The sequence below is a fragment of the Rattus norvegicus genome, chromosome 6 (genome assembly GCF_036323735.1).
Source record: "Rattus norvegicus strain BN/NHsdMcwi chromosome 6, GRCr8, whole genome shotgun sequence".
Lineage (NCBI taxonomy): Eukaryota > Metazoa > Chordata > Mammalia > Rodentia > Muridae > Rattus > Rattus norvegicus.
The window spans coordinates 123,430,901-123,449,527 of NC_086024.1; the positions used below are offsets into that span (position 1 = coordinate 123,430,901).

Below are 18,627 nucleotides of genomic sequence, written 5' to 3' on the forward strand. Positions count from 1 at the left end.
GAGGCAGTATCCTGGATTCAGAGGATAGGTACCTGGAAGTCAGTGCTATGTCTGCGGTTTTTAACCTCTCTCCAGTCATAAGCAGCTGCATAGAAATTGATTAACACCAGTGGACTCCTGGCTATGAGAATGCACACACAGGAGTCTTCAGGTGGTCTAGAATAGCCCAGGCTTGAAGTTGAACCCTGCTGGTGCTTTAAATATCTCTTGCATGCTTTCATTAATATGGCCCAATTCTAATCTGAGTCATTAGTGTGACTGTAATTATTTCCCAACAAGAGATAGCTTGCTGACATTTTTCATGTGCTACTGATCTATTGGGGAATCTGACATTCAGGGCTATTCACAACACATACTGGCTGTGTCCAAAATGATAGGTTAAGGGAGTGAGAAATAGCATTGATTTTGAGGGGAAGTAGAATGGTTGCCCATAGTCCTCATGCCTCCCAACAAAAGGAAAGAAGACAAAAGAAAATGGAATCATAATAACAACAGTTCACCATCCCTCATTTATGGTGGGCTCCAGCCAAGTTTAGTCTGTCTCTATCTATGGTGAAACGTGCACTTCTCTAAGTACATGTTGAGTTAATGCTATGGTCATTATGTCTGTTGATTGCATCACCATATATCACAGGAGATGAGTCAGAATGACAAGGTCCCTTTCTAAAAGATCAATTGGAGTTTCCACCTTCATCCACTTCAAAAGGAACCATCAGTTAGGTACTACAAAAAAAATGTATGAAGCCTGGGAATTCTGAGACAGATGAATCACACTGCCTTGTCCCAGGTGGATGTTTTGCGTCCCTTGTGGGTCTCTGATGCACAATCGTCTAACTTGGCCTTGCTTCTAATGGAATGTTCGAAATCTTCTCCAGACTCCCAGAACTGGTGCTAGAGAAGATGACTCTGGCACCAGGGGACCTCAGCATCATTTAATGGCATAAATATGTGAAATGGGTGCTTAACACTGGACTGCATGGCCTGTCTACATTGGTTAGGTTGAGTTTGGTGAAACTACACAGCACTTTGAGGACAATGCACAAAAATCCACTTCCTGTTCATTGCTCCTGGTGTCTCGGAAGTTCAAGGATCTCAGAACATGGAGAGGACAATATGCACTCATTTCTCATTTTACTGATGTAAAACAGACACCAAGAGGGGCTAAGGGATTTGCACGAAATGATGCTGCGAATGAGGGTCAGAGCCAAGATTAGAATTCTGATGTGATTAACTCTCCGCCCTGTGTTTAATGATGAGCACAGTGCACCAGGTTATTCAACAGTTGCTCTGCTCAAAGAAAATTGCCAATTAAGTTGGCCCTCCCTAACACAAGGCACCAAATGCAGTCCCTCTGAGGAACAGGTCCTCTTGTGTCCATTATAGGAAGATGGGATAAAAAGTGGTCAGTGTGTAAACTCCACTAAGGAAATTCAGCGCAAGTTGCTCCCCTGACTTCTCAGAGGGCAGTTAGCATATAAAGTGGGAGCTGGGATAAATAAGTAGATTAACCTGAATGCCTATCTCCTCATATCCTCAGGAAGGCTTTCTGTTAAAAAAAAAAGTATCTAATGATATAGCATGAAAATATCTTTTCCTAGAAGTGTCATATTAGAAATTGGTTACCTGAGAACCATGGAGCATACTGTATCTATTTCATGAATTCCTGCTGTGTTGAATGGGAGAGCCCTGAGGAGGAGGAGCAGCTTACACCCTTTGACAATCCAGGAACTTAATGGTCTGGTTTAGTTCATAGACAGGCAGGAAAAGTCCAGAGCCCAAGAACGGACTCCATGGCAGACTGTTATGGTCATCTAATTGCTGGCAAGGGGACTATCATTCCCCCTTTCTACAAATCGCCCTCCTCAAGTGTATAAGGAAATTAAAGTAAATTAAATGTGTGGTGTTAAATTTTAACTTTAGGATGTGCACACAACCCTCATATAATTGAGGATGTGGTTCGCAAAGAAGGGTGGTGAGTCTATGTGAAGGCAAGGATCTACCCAACTTCCTGAGATGGACACAGATGGGTTTGCTTGATGGAGAAGGCAAGCATACAGCAAAGGCTTGGTTCTCATGTCAGCACCTATTAGAGGGGTCACTAACAAGGTAAACATTCCTCTTTCTGCTTCCTGCCCACACTAACCAGAGCACTCCTGAATTCCCAGGAATGATGCTCAGAAAATGTTTGGAACATTTGATTATTTGAGGGAATTTGGGGGACTTAAATATTTTTCATGATTAAATATAGGTGTGTGAAATAAGCCATATATTCATGCTTGATTACAAAACCCCAAGGTGTGAGCCCCAAGTTGTAGCAATATCTGCTATTCTGGACAGTTGTACTTCCGCTGCTATCCACCAGATAACAATAAGACAACAGCCTTCATTGCATATCGGCTTTCACCACGTGTGGAGCCTCTGCCTGGGTCACGCGGTGAGCTTCAGGTATTGACTCTGCAAACACACACTCCGACTACAGAAGGGCTTTTAGGGACACAAGCTACCTGAGACATACTCTATTCTGTTCTTACTGATCACCAACTGAGTGACTCAAACTTCGCAACTTTAATAAAGTGGGAACAAGAAAGCCCGCCTCGAGGGTGTGGTTTAGACGATGAAATTTGTATAAAGGTCTTGGCCAGGCCTACCGAGTACTCAGGAGTTAACTGGCTCATTTGGTGTAAAGTTTTTCCTTCACTGAGAGCAGTGCCAGACTTACTAATTCTCTTTAATAATGGAAAATGTTGTCTCCTAGCTTACGATGATTTCCACTCAGCCTCAGGAGGTCACCACCTCTTGTCCCTCTCTGGAATATCAATCAATATAATCACCACATTTTCTTTTTTTTTTTCTTTTTTTATGGGTGTTCCCCTCCCAGCCCTCCCCCCATTGCCACCCTCCCCACAACAGTCTAGTTCACTGGGGGTTCAGTCTTAGCAGGACCCAGGGCTTCCCCTTCCACTGGTGCTCTTACTAGGATATTCATTGCTACCTATGAGGTCAGAGTCCAGGGTCAGTCCATGTATAGTCTTTAGGTAGTGGCTTAGTCCCTGGAAGCTCTGGTTGCTTGGCATTGTTGTACATATGGGGTCTCGAGCCCCTTCAAGCTCTTCCAGTTCTTTCTCCGATTCCTTCAACGGGGGTCCTATTGTCAGTTCAGTGGTTTGCTGCTGGCATTCGCCTCTGTATTTGCTGTATTCTGGCTGTGTCTCTCAGGAGCGATCTACATCTGGCTCCTGTCGGTCTGCACTTCTTTGCTTCATCCATCTTGTCTAATTAATCACCACATTTTCAATCTGGAAAAAAGATCCTCCTCTTCCTTTGATGCTTCTGTGCTAACCCCAACATTTCATAATGTTGGCAGGGATTTTGGTTGGTTGGTTGGTTGGTTGGTTGGTTGGTTGGTTGGTTGGTTGGTTGGTTGGTTGGTTGATGGGTTGGTTGATGGGTTGGTTGGTTGGTTGATGAGTTGGTTGGTTGATGGGTTAGTTGATGGGTTAGTTGATGGGTTGGTTGATGGGTTGGTTGATGGGTTGGTTGATGGGTTGGTTGATAGATCGGTTGATGTTTGGTTGATTGGTTTGGTCTCTCATTTGCCTGTCCATTTATTTCCTCCTGTCTCCATCAACTTTCTGAAACTAAGAGCTGCCATTATCACTTGTGATGTGTGGAATAAGCTACAGAGGAGAACTGAGAGGCCAAAGCCTCATCCTGTCTGTATCTTCCAGGCCTGTGTCTCATGCCACTTACTGAATGGAACTGTATTTCCCTGGTGCTAACCCTAGGCAAAAATCGTATGACTTATGTGCCAGTGGTTGTCTGGCTAGGTGTGGTGTTTGAGCAGACTGTGTGCTGTGCTGCTGTGTGTTGCTAACCCATTTTTGCTTCCCTTGCTCTGTAGACTAGTTAGGACAGAGGGGTTGGTCCTCAGATCCTTCAACAGATACTGTTATGAAATACCTAGAAAAAAACTAGCTCTTATATCCAGCTGACTGACTACAGGAACTCTTAAAGAACTCAAAAATCTATCTCCCTGTCTGTGCACTCTGCTAAGGAAGACTCGAGCTTCATAAGTAGGAGGAAGGGACCAGCTTGAAGGGGAATATGTGTATGCTACTCATTCTACCTCCAACTTCAAAAGCCAAGAGGCCAAGCCCTGGGTCCAACCACTGTGAATGCAACCTCTTGTTTGTTTTTTTCATTTGCAGAAGAAACAAGGTTATTTTAGTAAGCTTGCGGGTATTCTTATTCATTGGCTGCTTTTTTTAAAATTTGATTTTTACTCCTTCACAATAATGCCTACACCTCTTCCAGTTTCTATGTGGTTTCTTAGAAATCTGACATACATTGTCCAGATTGCTTTGTCTGCCTCAGGAGTATTTTTAGCGTGCATTTCCAGCCTGGCTATCAGAGATTTTATTCAAAGACATTGCAACAAAAAGTGCTATGGATAGGGGCTAGATGTGCGGAGCCCTCATTTACGGTGGAGTTAGACTTTGTTGAAATTCAAATCTGTCACTATGGGAATTCAAACAGAATTATTTCTCCCAGGGAAAAAGAGAGTAGGCACCATCTTGCTAAAGGTTGAGCTTTTATTTTCTTTTTATGTTATCTGACCAAATCTCGTCTAAAAGGTCTACTTGTAACTAATAGTTTCAACATTATAACAAACAGCCACAGAGCATCAGTAACTCTAGAAACAGTAAAGAAGGTGTTTGAACACCATTGTCTATAATCTCCATGGTAGCGACAGGCTAAGCAGGCTACTGAGATCATGTAGACAACTCTTCATGGAGACCACATACAGCAAGCTTCCAGAGTTCAAATATACAAATGGAATATATATATGTATATGTATATATATAGACATATATTTGTCATTGTCTGATCAATTAAGTACACTGAGGTTTTTTCCGTGCAAAGCTTTTTCATATATGGAATAACACTTTTTATCACTAGGAACTAATGAAAAACTCTGTAATAAAGAAAAATTGCATTCATAAATGATAATACTCTTAATGTTTCCACAACAGGAAGACCATTTTATTACCCCCCTTAGAGACCTCTAGTGTCCCTACCAAATGCTGTGGATTTGAAATTAGTGCCTCCCCACTTTTTTTTAAAGAAATAAAATGTTCTGTTGGGTCCAAACTCTTATATAGATTTCGAACAGATGGGAGCCAGGGGGCTGACTTTGTCCAAGATGTTAAATCCAAATCTGGCCATCTGAATCTCCACAAGTTTTGCATGGTCTCTGCTAAACTATCCATGGTTGTCATGAGAGCACATGTCCATTTATGTATAAGCACTCTGATTTCTTAGAAAGATCTTGCCTTGTCCTTTTGGCGATATGGGGTTCCATATTTAAATTCTGATGGCATAATCAAAGCAATCAGGTCATCTCTCAACTCAGCTGCTTATATTTTAAAAGCACATTAATCAGAATATCCATTTCAAATTCTCTGGGCTTTAAATTTCCATGGAAAATATATTTCCTATTTTCATGTTCACTGACACCCTCTTTTCTGTAATATTTCAGAAATTTAAAAAACCACTCTTTTTATTCATTTTTCTTCTTTTCCTCACTCCAAACTACATGGCAGAGGTTATGTTTTCTTAATACATTTATTGTGTGACATTTCCTAGAGAGGCAAATATCTATTTGCCCCAGAGAGGGCACCAACAACAGACCCAAAAAATAGTTCCTTACATGCCTGGCTTAGTAAACCTGTGAGGAATATAGGTGAGGGATTGCTTTTAGGACCATGGATAACCCCAAAAGCAGCTGTATCAACAAAATGCCTTCCGCAGCATGACTGACAGCTCACAAAAGGTGCCTCTCTGGAACAACCTGGAAAATGCTCCTCCAATTGCAAATGCTCCAATAGACTCATAGAGAAGCTTTGTGAATCTTGTAAGTTTCTGGAACTTCCCGTACCTTCAAGTTTCCTCAGCATCCTGATAGATTTGAATTACTTGAAGAGTCTTAGGAACTTCCTTCTTCCTTCCAGCAGGGACTGTTTTGATTCAGAGGAAATAGCTACACGTGTTCTTTTATAAAAACAAAAAAAATCCTTATCCTCTTTAGACAAGATTTTCAGCATTGGATTTTTCCTGCTTGATTTTTGTGGGATGTTTTGGTTTTTTTGTTTTTGTAATTCTAACATGGAATTGTCAAGCTTTTGCAGGTGTCCGTACATCTTTGCATTATTTTCACACAGCCTGTATTAGGTCCATACCTCTTCAAACTGGGCATCAAAGTTATAATCATCCTCTTCTGAAGGACGTAGGACGGGATCACCAGCACAGAACTTACTGGAAACCTTATTCTATTTACATGTTGCATATGTGTTTGCTTCTCTACAAATTAAAATTCGACTATTTTCCATCTGATCTTCATTACAAATTAGGATTGGGTGAAACCTCCTTGTTTTTTCTATCTATAATTGTATGATATGCTAGCAGTTTGGCAGCCACAATGTTTTCACTACAAACATGTTGGCGAGTAGGGTCGCCACTGGTATCCGTGACATTTGAATCTGCACCATGTTCTAGCAGAATAGATACATGATCTCCCTGGTTATACATAGCCTCACTATGAGTAGCACTGTGATAACCACATCACGGCCACACACTTCATTTCTATTGAAAGCACACCTCTTCTACGTGTCTGTATGGCATAGTGCAAAATAGTCCTTTCTTCATCCTGACCATTTCACTCAAACTGCAGCCATGATGTTTCAGTTGCAAAGGACTGCCAGCTGAAAAACTGGCCTTCTCAAGCACTGCTCCTTGGTGCTGGGATATAAAACACAGATCCCTCAGGGATCCGCCTCTCAGCTTCCTTTTTCTTTACTTCCTTCATATACAAGGCAGGACCCCGATCATTTGTGGAATCAATCTAGAGCAGCAGCACAGTAGGGTCTTTTCTTCTAAGTCCGACCCACTGCTTTTGTGCTCCTTTATTTTTGTTGACCTTGGATGTGTCCTAATAGCAAATGGACACTTTCAATGGGTGAAGCTGAAACCTCTTGGGCAGCCTTCTCCTCTGAATGAGATGACCCAGGACTTCTCAAGCACACTCAGTGTGCCTCCCCTTCTGAGAGTGGTCTGAGGGTCTAGACAGGGTACCTGCTGGTGCCCCGGGGACCTAAGCTAGGGTTTCAGTGAAGGGAAGAAAGAGAAGACAAAGGCCAGTTGAGGACAGAAGAGCACATTCAGGCAGAGAACAGTGCATCTGGACCTCCGGAAAGACTTCAATTAAAAATTTCAAAAGTTAGTGTCTGCAAACCTTTGGAAATAAATGGTTATTGGAACAGATGGTCTGTATTGGAAATTCAATCTTTTCGAAACCTAATTATGAGTATTTTATATACCATGGACTGTGCTAGTTGTGAAGGATATGGCAGAAGTGGGGGTGGGGAGGAAGGCGGATGAGAAAGGAGTTGGGAGAGGGGAGCAAAGAATATGAGAGGGAGAGCGGGAAAAGGGAGAGAGAAGGAAAGAAAAAGGGGGAAAGAGGGAGGGAGAGAAGAGAGGGAAGAAAAGGGAGATAAAAGGAATACAAGGGAGAGAGAAGGGGAGGAGAGGAGGGAAGGAAGTCAAACTGGAAGGGAGAGGAAGAAGGGGAAAGAGGAGGAGAGGGAGAAGGTAGGGAAATGAGAAAGTTAAGTAGTTTTCTCTTTAGATATATACTGTCTACTGGCCCCAGGGCGGGAGCACTTGAGTGTGACTGAATCCTGTGAAGGTGCCATAAGTATCCATGGTATCTTGCCTTAGTATTTACTGAAGGTAAAATTTCAGTGCCTAAGGACACATTAGAGAAAATGGAGAATAGAGTAAATGCACTCCATTGGCAGCACTAATACACAGGGAAATCATCTAGATCCCACCTCGATGAGGAAAGAGATCATTTTCTCTAGAGGAGATGTGAAAGGAAGAACGAGAAACCTACTGAGAAGAATCATATCTGCTGGGCTACCCAGAAATCAGGACTGATCTTTACCTATCCGCCCGTGTTTACCTCTACATTCTACATTTATTCTATACATGTTTTGGCAGCTTTACCCATCCCTAAATAATGTACACCATTGTTGCAACAATGACCCAGACAGCTAACAAAATTTAAGACTAGGCTCACTTTGCTAAGCACTGCGTTGTAGACAGGGCACACGAACCTTCTAGAAGAAGAGGTACCCATTTCCCACAGAGGGTGTTCCAGACACCACAGCACATGTGGACACTGCCCTCTTACTCTGGAACTATATCTCAGACTCTCCTTTGCAATTTGGGAACAAGATTTCCCCAGGAAGATATATTAGGAAACCCATCTGTTCACAGATAAACCATATTCAATTAATATTGAAAGGAAACTTAAGCTTCAAAATCTTAAAGATTTGTGTCTTTTAAGTATACGGGTGTTTGGTTTGCCCTTGTTAGTTCATATTTGGAGTGACAAAGAAGAGACATGTTTTACTGGGTTCTTTCAAAGACCCAGTACTCTCTGGTACCACAGTTTTTCAGGTTTTGAAGCACAGTTGTACCCAGCTCCTGACTCAGAGACACCTTGCAGCTTATAGCAGATTGGCCAACTTGGTGCCCACTTGGTTTAACAGTGCAAAGTTTTACTTAAGAGTTTGAGACTCGGGAGGTGGCACTGTGACTCCTCCAGAGGACGAAGATTTAACTTCCAGCATCCATTTGGCAAGTCACGACCGTCTGTAACTTCAGGTCCAGAGGATCTAACACCTCCTCTGGCCTCACACTAGACCACACATAGCACAGAGACAGACATACATGCAAAACCTCCCTCCACACTAAATTTTAAAAGAAAGTTTAGATTTTTCTATGACAGAGGAAAGAAGTTGGAACAGCTACCATGTTCCCAAGGGGAAGGGACTTCCCCCTCTTTAAATTGTGGGTGTTCACCAGAAAGAAACTTTAACTGTCTTTAAGTCAGTTGTGAGTGAGATTGCAACAGATCCCCTGATAAGGTAGGAATTGAGAAAGTCCTGGGTCCTGGCACAGCTAGCAAGGAGGGATAAGAATCCTGCCTGGGAGCTGGAGCAGGGTGCAGAGCCGTGACTGGGGCCACAAAGCGGGTATAACACTGGGTAAAGTCAAACATCCACTCATGCCATCATGATTTATCTAAGGGCACTTTACCTTCTCCTTGTCCATCTCTTAGCACGTGACTGATTGCCAAAAACACCAAGAGCAATCAGCAAGCGTGAGAGGTCAGCATCAGAATAACATCCACACAAGACTCAGCTCATGCTGAGGTACGGAGGGAGGCTATTTCTGAGCTTTTCAGTGGGCTCACCATCTATTACATGTCTAGGAATTACGGTAAGTGAGGAACTCGTCTGCTGGAAGATTTGTGGGAAGCTTTTTAGCATCAGTCAGATTAAAACAAAAAACAGAAAATAATGCCTTCATGTTATCAGTAGATGAAGGTCCCCTTACCCAATTCTTCCTTCCTACCCTTCCCCCTCTCCTCCTTTTCTTCTTGAATCTGCTTTAGGTTTTGCTTTCTAGACAATGATTCTTAGTTATGAGCACATGAAGATGCTTGGGACCATAAAATTACTCTCTTGTTTAACCACTTCTTTGCAGAGGATTAGAAAAGGAGACCCTAAAGACAAAAGAAGAAGGAAAAAACCCACCAGGCCTTGTGATGCTCACCTCATGTTAGAACAATAAGAAAAGGGCATTTGCCTGACCCTGGCAAAGCCCAGTCCTCAGGTGACTTAGTGGCCACCACTGACGCAGTTCTAAACCACTCAGCCAAGTGAGTATCACATTGTGACAGAACGGAGTCAAGAGGTCTTATGGTTGTTTTGTTGTTGACTCTGCTTGGATTTCCTTCCTTAGTCCGGTGATCTCCACCCAGTATAGAAACTGAAAGGACTTGGAGCTCTGAGAAGGTTCTCCCATGGATCAGTGGGAACATGTAGGAGCTTCCATGGTGGTGAGGTGGGTGGCAGCCCTGCGCACATCATTCGGTGTTAGGTAAAAAGATTAGGGAGACAACATGACTTACTTCCTGGGGCTGGTGGCCAGAACAACTGTCAATGTCCCATTTCAGGGGAGTCACCATGGTGCTTCTAACCAGCAACAGCAGCAACAACAACATTACAATCACCACCACCACCACCATCACGTCACCATCACCGTCACCTCTATTAAAGGGCTCTTGCCTTGCCCCTCCCCTCTCCCTTGCTAAACCGTTAGATTACATTCCTAAGGCTAGTCCCCAAGGTCCAGAAATCAAAACTCATTGTTTGGCTTCCCTGGCTACCCTGTCCAATCAGGACTTACCAACTCACCCAGCCCAGGTTTTCCCCCTTTACTCCTTAAAACATCACTCTGCAGAAACACCTGCTGTCAGCCTTAGCCAGACCCAGAGACAGCCCCGCCCACACCCACTTGTCGCTCTGAGATAACAAATCTCCTTTGTGCTGAGAACTTGGTATCTGGGTGTATTCTGTGCAGACTCCAAAGGGCCCCACCATAACCATCACTGTCGTCATCATCACCATCATCACCATCATCACCACCACCACCACCATCACCATCACCACTATCACCATCATCACCATCATCACCACTATCACCATCATCACCATCATCACCATCATCACCATCACCACCATCATCACCTCCATCACCACCATCATCACCATCAGCAGCAACTGAAGCTACACTGACTTGCTGAACAGACTCAGCTGTGGCTTCTGCTGGGACCAACAGGAACCACTCTTCTGGTCCGGGTCCCTTCCATTTGGTTCTCTGGGCTTCCTGGGATTCAATAGATCTCTAAGACTGCTCAAAGTGTTCTTATTGTCAGGGAAGAACTCGCCAGGGACACAGTAATGTCAGGATGTCAACAAAGACAAACTAGCCAGTATGCTGATTACAAGGGAATGTCATATTAAACCACGAGAAGGAAATTTCTTCAAAAATGTCATTTTCTGATTAACACCCCCCAGTCCTCTCTGAAAATCCAACATTTGGCCATTGTCCTCAGGAAGCCTGAGTTTCAAGAAATCAATGTCATGGAATTTCTAACACCCATTTTCTTCCCAATTAAACTTTCCCCTGGAAGAAAATTGTTGTTGTTTTAATCTTCTGTTTAAATTCTCCTCATTTTAAACTAAGCTGCTCACCTGTAACTGCCACTTCTGGAGGTCAGGAGGAAGTTGGCTTCAGTCATTTGAAGGCAGACCAAGGACACAGCCCTGTCAGATCCCCTGAACACACTGGCATGCCCACAGTTCTGCACTCTGAGAACAGCTGGAGCTACTGCCAGATGTGATTTACCCTCTGTGGTATCACACCCCTATGCACTTCTGACTCTCAGGATGGCACAGTTAAGAGACACAGCAGATCTCAGCTGTTTCTGTGCCAGGGCTATATCCTTTTGAGACCTAGGGTTATGGGAGGAGCAGTGTCCTTCTCTTCCCTAGGGCCAGCAGGGAAGTCACCACCTGCTGAGACCTGGGTCTGGCTATCTGTGGAGTCCAAATGGCAGCATTGTCTAGAAAGGTCAGTGGGCAAAGCAGAGCTGGGCCAGCCAGAAGGAGATGCTGGTCTAAGGAGTGGAAAGACCAACCAATGGGCATATACATCGACCAGTCCTGCAGTAACCAGAGGCTAGTGGGATGTGTAAGGGAGAATGAGAAGGGAGTGGGGCGCCTGTTTCCTGATACTGGTGGAATTCCTGCTCCTGGGCCAGATGTAGATGCAAGGGAAAGCGATTAAAACCACTCCCCACGTATTAGAGGCACCTCTCTTAGAACAAACCAAGCCCCTGTGGCTTTTGTAAAAACATCTTGGCATACCTCTTGATGATATTTTCTCTTCCTAACCTTTGTATATGGGAGAAAAAGAAAGGGGGATCAAGCAAAGAGTGCATTGGCCAAGACAGGGCCAGGAGTAGAGAAAGGAAAGAAGATGGCATGTTCATGACCTCCAATGTCTCCCCAGAAACAACACAAAGTGCCATCGGAAATCCCACACATTGTCTCCTACAGAAGGGTGATGCTGGTACCCTTGAGGGGAGACTAGAAGAAATGCGTGCTTCCTGCAGTACAAGGAGAAAGACGGCCCTTGTCTGGGCCTAGAGAATCCTAGAAACGTTTGCCAAGGGTGGTGGCGGCGGAAGACCATGGGTACCTGGTCTTCTTCCAATGCAGTAATTGCATCCTGCCTGCTCTTCTGGGTCATCTCCTCTCCCTGCGGATTGGCAGCGCCACCTCCTGTGCGAAGCTGATGGGGAGCCCCGTGGCTTATGCGCACCTACAGGGTTTCTCCACACCCCAATCTGTAACCGCCTTGACTCAGCCCTCTGCTCTCTGGAGGGCTGCACTGTTCGTTGAAACCCAAATACCATGCCAGTTTGAGGGTTTGCGCCCTCTGTTCTCTAAGTCTTGTTTTAATGTAATTTAGGTTTGTGGGAAGAATGAGGAGAAGAAAGCGCATTGCCTGCCCTTCATGCCTCCACCGCAGCCACTCCTCTCCCAATATCCCTACCAGAGGGGAACGTCTGCTCGAATGATTATTCTGCAGTGACATATCAGTTACACAATGGCCATCTACACCAGGGATCTCTCCTAACCGGTGTTGTGTAAGGTACAGATGTGGATAATGGCATGTGTCCACCATAACAGTACACAGAGATACTGAGTCTTCCCAGCCTCCTTGACAGCCCGCCTTCTCCCATCCTCACGCACTGGTCTTACGCTGACTCTCACTTAATAACAAGCATGCACATCTCCTGTGTGTCTGGTTGTGACTTCTTCGTGTTATGGTGTTTTTGTTGTTTTACTTTGGTGGTTTGGCCTCTTTAAATGATGTCCCACCTGTAGCACATTCCTTGGTTATAAACAGAGCATATGTGTACTGTTCATTCCTTAAAGCACAATTCCAGCCTTACCTCCTGCAGGAAGGGCACTCACCACTCTGTTGGTAAAGCTAGCATTTCTTCCTCTGTGGTGTTCTGTGAGGTTCCCTGTCAGCGGGGCTGCTCAGTCTGCCTTGCTATCTGTCTGTCCGTCTGTCTATCTCCTTATTACATGACATACAACTTCATCTGTGTGCTGTCAGTGCCCTGGGTACTGGATTTATTTTTATGCTTATTGTACTGGCTAGCTTTGACACAAGCCATGAGGAGCAAGCCAGTAAGCAGTGATCCTTCATGGCCTCTGCATCAGCTCCTGCCTTCCCGGGTTCCTGCTTGAGTTCCTGCCCCCACTTCTCTCCATGATAGACTGCAATGTTCATGTGAAATAAACCTTTTTTCTCCCCAAGTTGCTTTTGGTCATGGTGTTTTATGGCAGCAATAAGGATCCCTAATAAGACACTTATTTCTCCTTAATTTTAGTTCCTGGAGAAAATGAGGGCACAAAATAAACTATGAAACTTAAACGATGCATCCAATAAGAGATAAACTGTCAAGACTTTCTCATACAGAATGATAGCTAAGTGTATCTGATAGAGAAACATCGGCCCGTGGGTGCATATGTCCATTATGTCTCTCTGAATGATACTCGAGTGAGAGATGCTCCAAGGGGAGGGGCTTAGCCGTCTGACCCTGTTTCCTGAAGAACAGATTCAGGAGTGCACACATTCCCAGAAGTTACTCAAAGGCTTTCTGGAAGAGTGGGACACTCTAAGGGCTGGCTTGTGAATCTGGTGGAGTATTTGTGGTTGTCACAACTGTGCCACACTCTGCCAGAAATTATAACTCTTCCACATTCTGTACAAGCTCTGAGCTCACCACTGAGACAAGAACCTCACTGTTTTCTCTGCAAATAACTACAAACATCTGCATTCAATGGAGCATACATTTTTACAAGAATATTAGTAGTGTAAATTTTGTATTTGTACATGTGTATTCACATGTGTATACAAGTACACTTGCACACGCATGTAGAGACCAGAGGACAACCTCTGGAGTTGTTCCTCAGACACCTTTGTGTGAGGTTGGGGGGGTCTGTCATTTCTTCTCACTGTCCTGGAACTCATTGAGCAGGGCCTGCTTGGTAGACAATGAGTCCCGAGGGACCCGCCTGACTCTGCTTCCCCAGAGTTGGGATTAAAGTGTCTGCCACCGCACCCAGATTTTCATTGAACTCAGGTCAAAAAGTGCTTCACCAGCTGAGCCATCTCCCCAGCCTTGAACAAGGTAAATTCTGATATGGTTGGATTTTAATCAGTTGGACCCAACTAAGAGTCGTTCTCTGTTTTGGAAAAACTCATCACTAGGGGGATAAAAATCCCTGGTGGCATCTGAGTCACCAGTGCATCTGAGGCAGTCTGCCTTGAAAGCTAATGTGTCTGAAGGTTCACTAGCTTAGCTGCTCACCTAACGTTTCATGATGAAGCATTTATTACTGAAACACACTGTTTATTACAAGTTATCTTCATTTTGCCTTCACATAATAACTAGGAAATAATCATGAGGTTTTTATTTTTTTTAATGTGTCTGGTAGTTTGGACTGTCTACCATGCTCATTTCAATGCAATAAAAATGTTCTGGCATTTTCTGGGAAGGGGGATATTATGTGTTTCTAAACCACCAAATGAAAACAAATTACACGTTTTAAGGAAGTTGACAGGTCTGCAGAGTTATACTTCTCAATGTCACCAGATGAGGAGAAAGACTGGCACATGAATACAGTTTGTAAGATGCATTATGGGGTGGGCGTTAGCTCCCCTAGTGGACCAGCTTCTCGTCAAAACAACTATACCCCAAAAGTTAAGATCTCTCTTCTTCTCCTGGCATTTTTTATTTGCATATGACATGGCTTTCTATATCAAGATAAGTGTGGTTAGATCTAATAATGTCCTATTTTTACTTACCTACCCAATTGTGGATTAAGAGCTCTTTGAGTGGGCTTTGTGGCAGCTTCTGTAAAGACCATGGTAACCAGGGCAGGGGGTTGGAGGGTGCGGTGTCTGACATCACATAGCCCATAGGCTGACAGGAATATCAGGTGTCAATGACACAACTCCAAGAGGGGAGGGCCACACAATGTTGAACCTGTAGGCATGGTGCAAAGGGAGTTTGGGGCTAGTGAACTGAGGGTACACTTAACAGCAGGAGGCAGGTTGGAGATGTGAGTCATAAAGATCACACAAATTCTGGGACAGAGTCTGAGCCGTCCACTGTAAACACTGAGGCTCTTTAAACTTTCTGTGGTCAAGCGGAGCTCTCCCCCCAAACCCAGTACTCAAGGCTCTTCCTCTGGAAAAGAGGCTTCACTGTGAAAAGCTTTTTAGAATATTTATTCATGGGGTTTTGAGAGATGGCTCAGCAGTTAAGAGAACTCATTGCTTTTTCAATTCACAACTCCAACAGACAGCTCACAGTCATCTATAACTCCAATTCCAGGGGATCTAATCCCCACCACCACCCCAAGGACACCAGGCACACAGATATGAGTGTGGACAAAACAGCCCATGTGCCTAAAATAATTTTTTAAAACATTTTTGTCAATATGAACTTTACGTGAAATCTGGCTGTTGTGGCTTTCTGCTGCTTAATAATGAAATTTAGCAATTTGAATCTAAGACATTGCTAGAAATACAGAAGCTGAAGATGTGTGATCGTTGCAGGATAGAGAAAATGAGGAGGGGAGCATGGTGAGGCAGGAGAATGACAAACAAGGAAGAGGAAGTTCCAGAGATGAACAGAGGAAAGGTGCCAGCAACTGGAAGGACAGACAGACACTTGCTCACTGGCTCACCTGCACTTCGCCTTCGTCACTTTTCTGTGGCTATGAAAAAATGCTATGACCAGGGAAACTTCAGGAAGGAAGAATCTGCTTTGGCTTACAGCTCCAAGCAGATGAAACCCCACTGTAGAGGGGAGGCATGGCAGCAGTCGGCAGGAGTAGGAAACTGGGAACTCAACTCTTCACCAGTACACGAAGTCCAGGGTACCAGCTGAAAGTGGTGCGGAGGCTTTGAAGACGCATCCCCAGTGACATGCTCCCGCCAGCAAAGCTTTGCCAAACTGTGCCACCAACCGTGGACCAAGTGTTCAAATTCCAGAGACTACCAGTTATGCCTCTCATTCAAGACACCAAAGGCTTTGTTCAAGCAAGGGAGCACGCCCCCCAAAAAGTTTGCAAACTGGGGAGACACAAATACTAACTTAACCCACAAAAGATCACTATGGGCCCAGCTTCACCCCTTTGCCCTTTTTTTGCCCCTTTTTTGCCCTCTTAGAGCCAGGCTCCGGGATGACACACCTCCAGGCTCCTCTGATCACCCTCTTAGTTACCTGTGACTTGTCTGTACAAAAGTTATGTTAAAGAGGCACAACAACCAGGAAACTCTAGCCCCTGGCGTCTGGACTCAGACTTGTGCCTGCAACAATGGGCCAGGAAAGGATTCCTGCACTCCAGAATCTAGACTGAGTCACCAGCTAAGATATCCAGGTTGCCTGCACAGAGACAATATTCCTTCTAGTGAAATTCGTTCCAGACAAGACTGTTAAAACAGCAATAGCTCATGCTTAAGACTGTATAGACTTTCTCATCTCCAAGCTCTAAGCCAAAAAATGTCACACACACACACACACACACACACACACACCACACACACACACACACACACACACACACACACTATTCCATGTATTTAAAAAGAGAAATAAAAAGGAAAAAAGGGAGTTTCAGGATTAACTTTAGCAGAAACAAAAGTGTATGTATAATACTTCTAAGATATCGCTGCCCCCCCTTTCTCTCTCTGACTCTCTTCTCTCCCTGGCCCCCTTTCCCTTTCTCCCCTCCTCTCTCCCTGCTCCTGGCAGACCGCTCCTCTCCTCTTCCTCTTCCTCTCTGTCCTTCTCTGCCCCCCTCTCTTTCTCTGCCTCAACTCCCTCCTCAACTCCCCTTCCCATTCCCTAAATAAGCTCTGTTCTATATTATACTATGGCTGGTAGCTCAGGGGCGAAAGTATACCTCAGCCTGAACTCACTGAGGCACCCCTCCCACCTCACCATACCACACTTTATAAATAAAAATACTTCTAAGACACTTAAGTGTGACTCCCTTGAGAAGCCCACATCCACACTCCAGTGTCTGCTATCTTTTCCTGGTTACTACAATGCTTAAAAGCTATGCCAAACTCTCCTCTTAATAAACTCCACCCTACTTCTTGTGAGCTCATCCTAGAATTCGTTTCTGTGGAAAAACTAAAACTCCAGCATCACTTGAGTTTAGGTCTCTGAAAAGAATTCCTCACGATACCTCAGTCCCCATCACACTGCCACCACTGCGATCATTAAATAAAGAAAGGCAGTCAGCAGGAAGGGATGCACGCCCATTTCCTAGGCAGGAGACAATCCCATCAATTCTGAAAACCATCTGATGGCAGCTCACGGCAGCAGGTGTTCCACAGTTACAGAGCCATCTGGACAGGCCTCCTCCCTGAGGAAAAGGCTGATGAGCCTCCAAAGGGTCGGTAGGCAAGAGACCCACTCCAGCGTTACTGCAGAGTCGCAGGGCAGAGAGGGATGGCGACTGATTAGAGAGCACCAGAGGCGATGTGGGGACGAGCGCCAGGAAGGCAGCCCTGACCCGCAGGCACACCGTATGGCATTTATGTGCCGAGCGCCCCATTCTGAGTCTTGCTTTCCTCCTCACTCCCGTGCCAGCTCTGTCACGGTACTAGTGAGAGTCTTGCTTTTTTCTTTCAAGAAAGCACACCGAAGCTTCTGACATCCTATTTTTATAATCACGCAGAAGTTCTTTTTCCTTTTTTTAAAAGTGGGTGATGCATATTCCCGCTTCTAATTGTCTGAACTAATCTACCAAGCAACACCAACACTAGGAAGGGAAAGGCCTACAGGACACGCACGCACACATACACACACACACACATACACATGCACACACACATACATACACACATACATACACATGCACACACATACATACACTCACACACACATGCATACACACATACATACACATGCACACATATACTTACACATGCACACACAAATACACACACATACACTACACACAGACGCATACACACATACATACACATGCACACATACATGCATACACATGTACACACATACACATACACACATACACATGCACACACATACACACATACACACACATACACATGCACACACACATACACATGCGCACATACATACACACGCACACACACATACACACATACATACATACACATGCACACACATGCACATACACACGCATACACATGTACATACACATACAGACATACACATGCACACACATCCACACACATACACACACATACATACACATGCACACACATACACACACATGTATATGCTTATTTGTGCTTAGTCAGCAGAGTCAACACGGATGGTAACAATTCACTATCAGTTCTTCTAGCCACTGCCTAGGCTCATCATGCAGAGGGACGGTTGCTATTGCTCACAGCCAAATTCCTCTCCGACCCAGAATGTGAGAAGAAGCAAGCAGAGCATCACTAAGTAAAGAAATGGTGGAGATTTCGGGGGAACCACAGGAACAAGGCATTTGACCTCAGCAAAATCCATTCTCCGGGTTACTTGCTGAGATGGGAAGGATCGGCTATCTTTGTGGAAGA

General features: G+C 44.5%; 1 protein-coding gene across 5 annotated transcripts in view; it reads right to left on the reverse strand.

The window, feature by feature from the left end:
• Positions 1–18,627, reverse strand: part of Kcnk10 (potassium two pore domain channel subfamily K member 10) — a 136,043-nt gene that overhangs the window by 11,123 nt on the left and 106,293 nt on the right. The gene's annotated exons all lie outside the window — the stretch shown is intronic.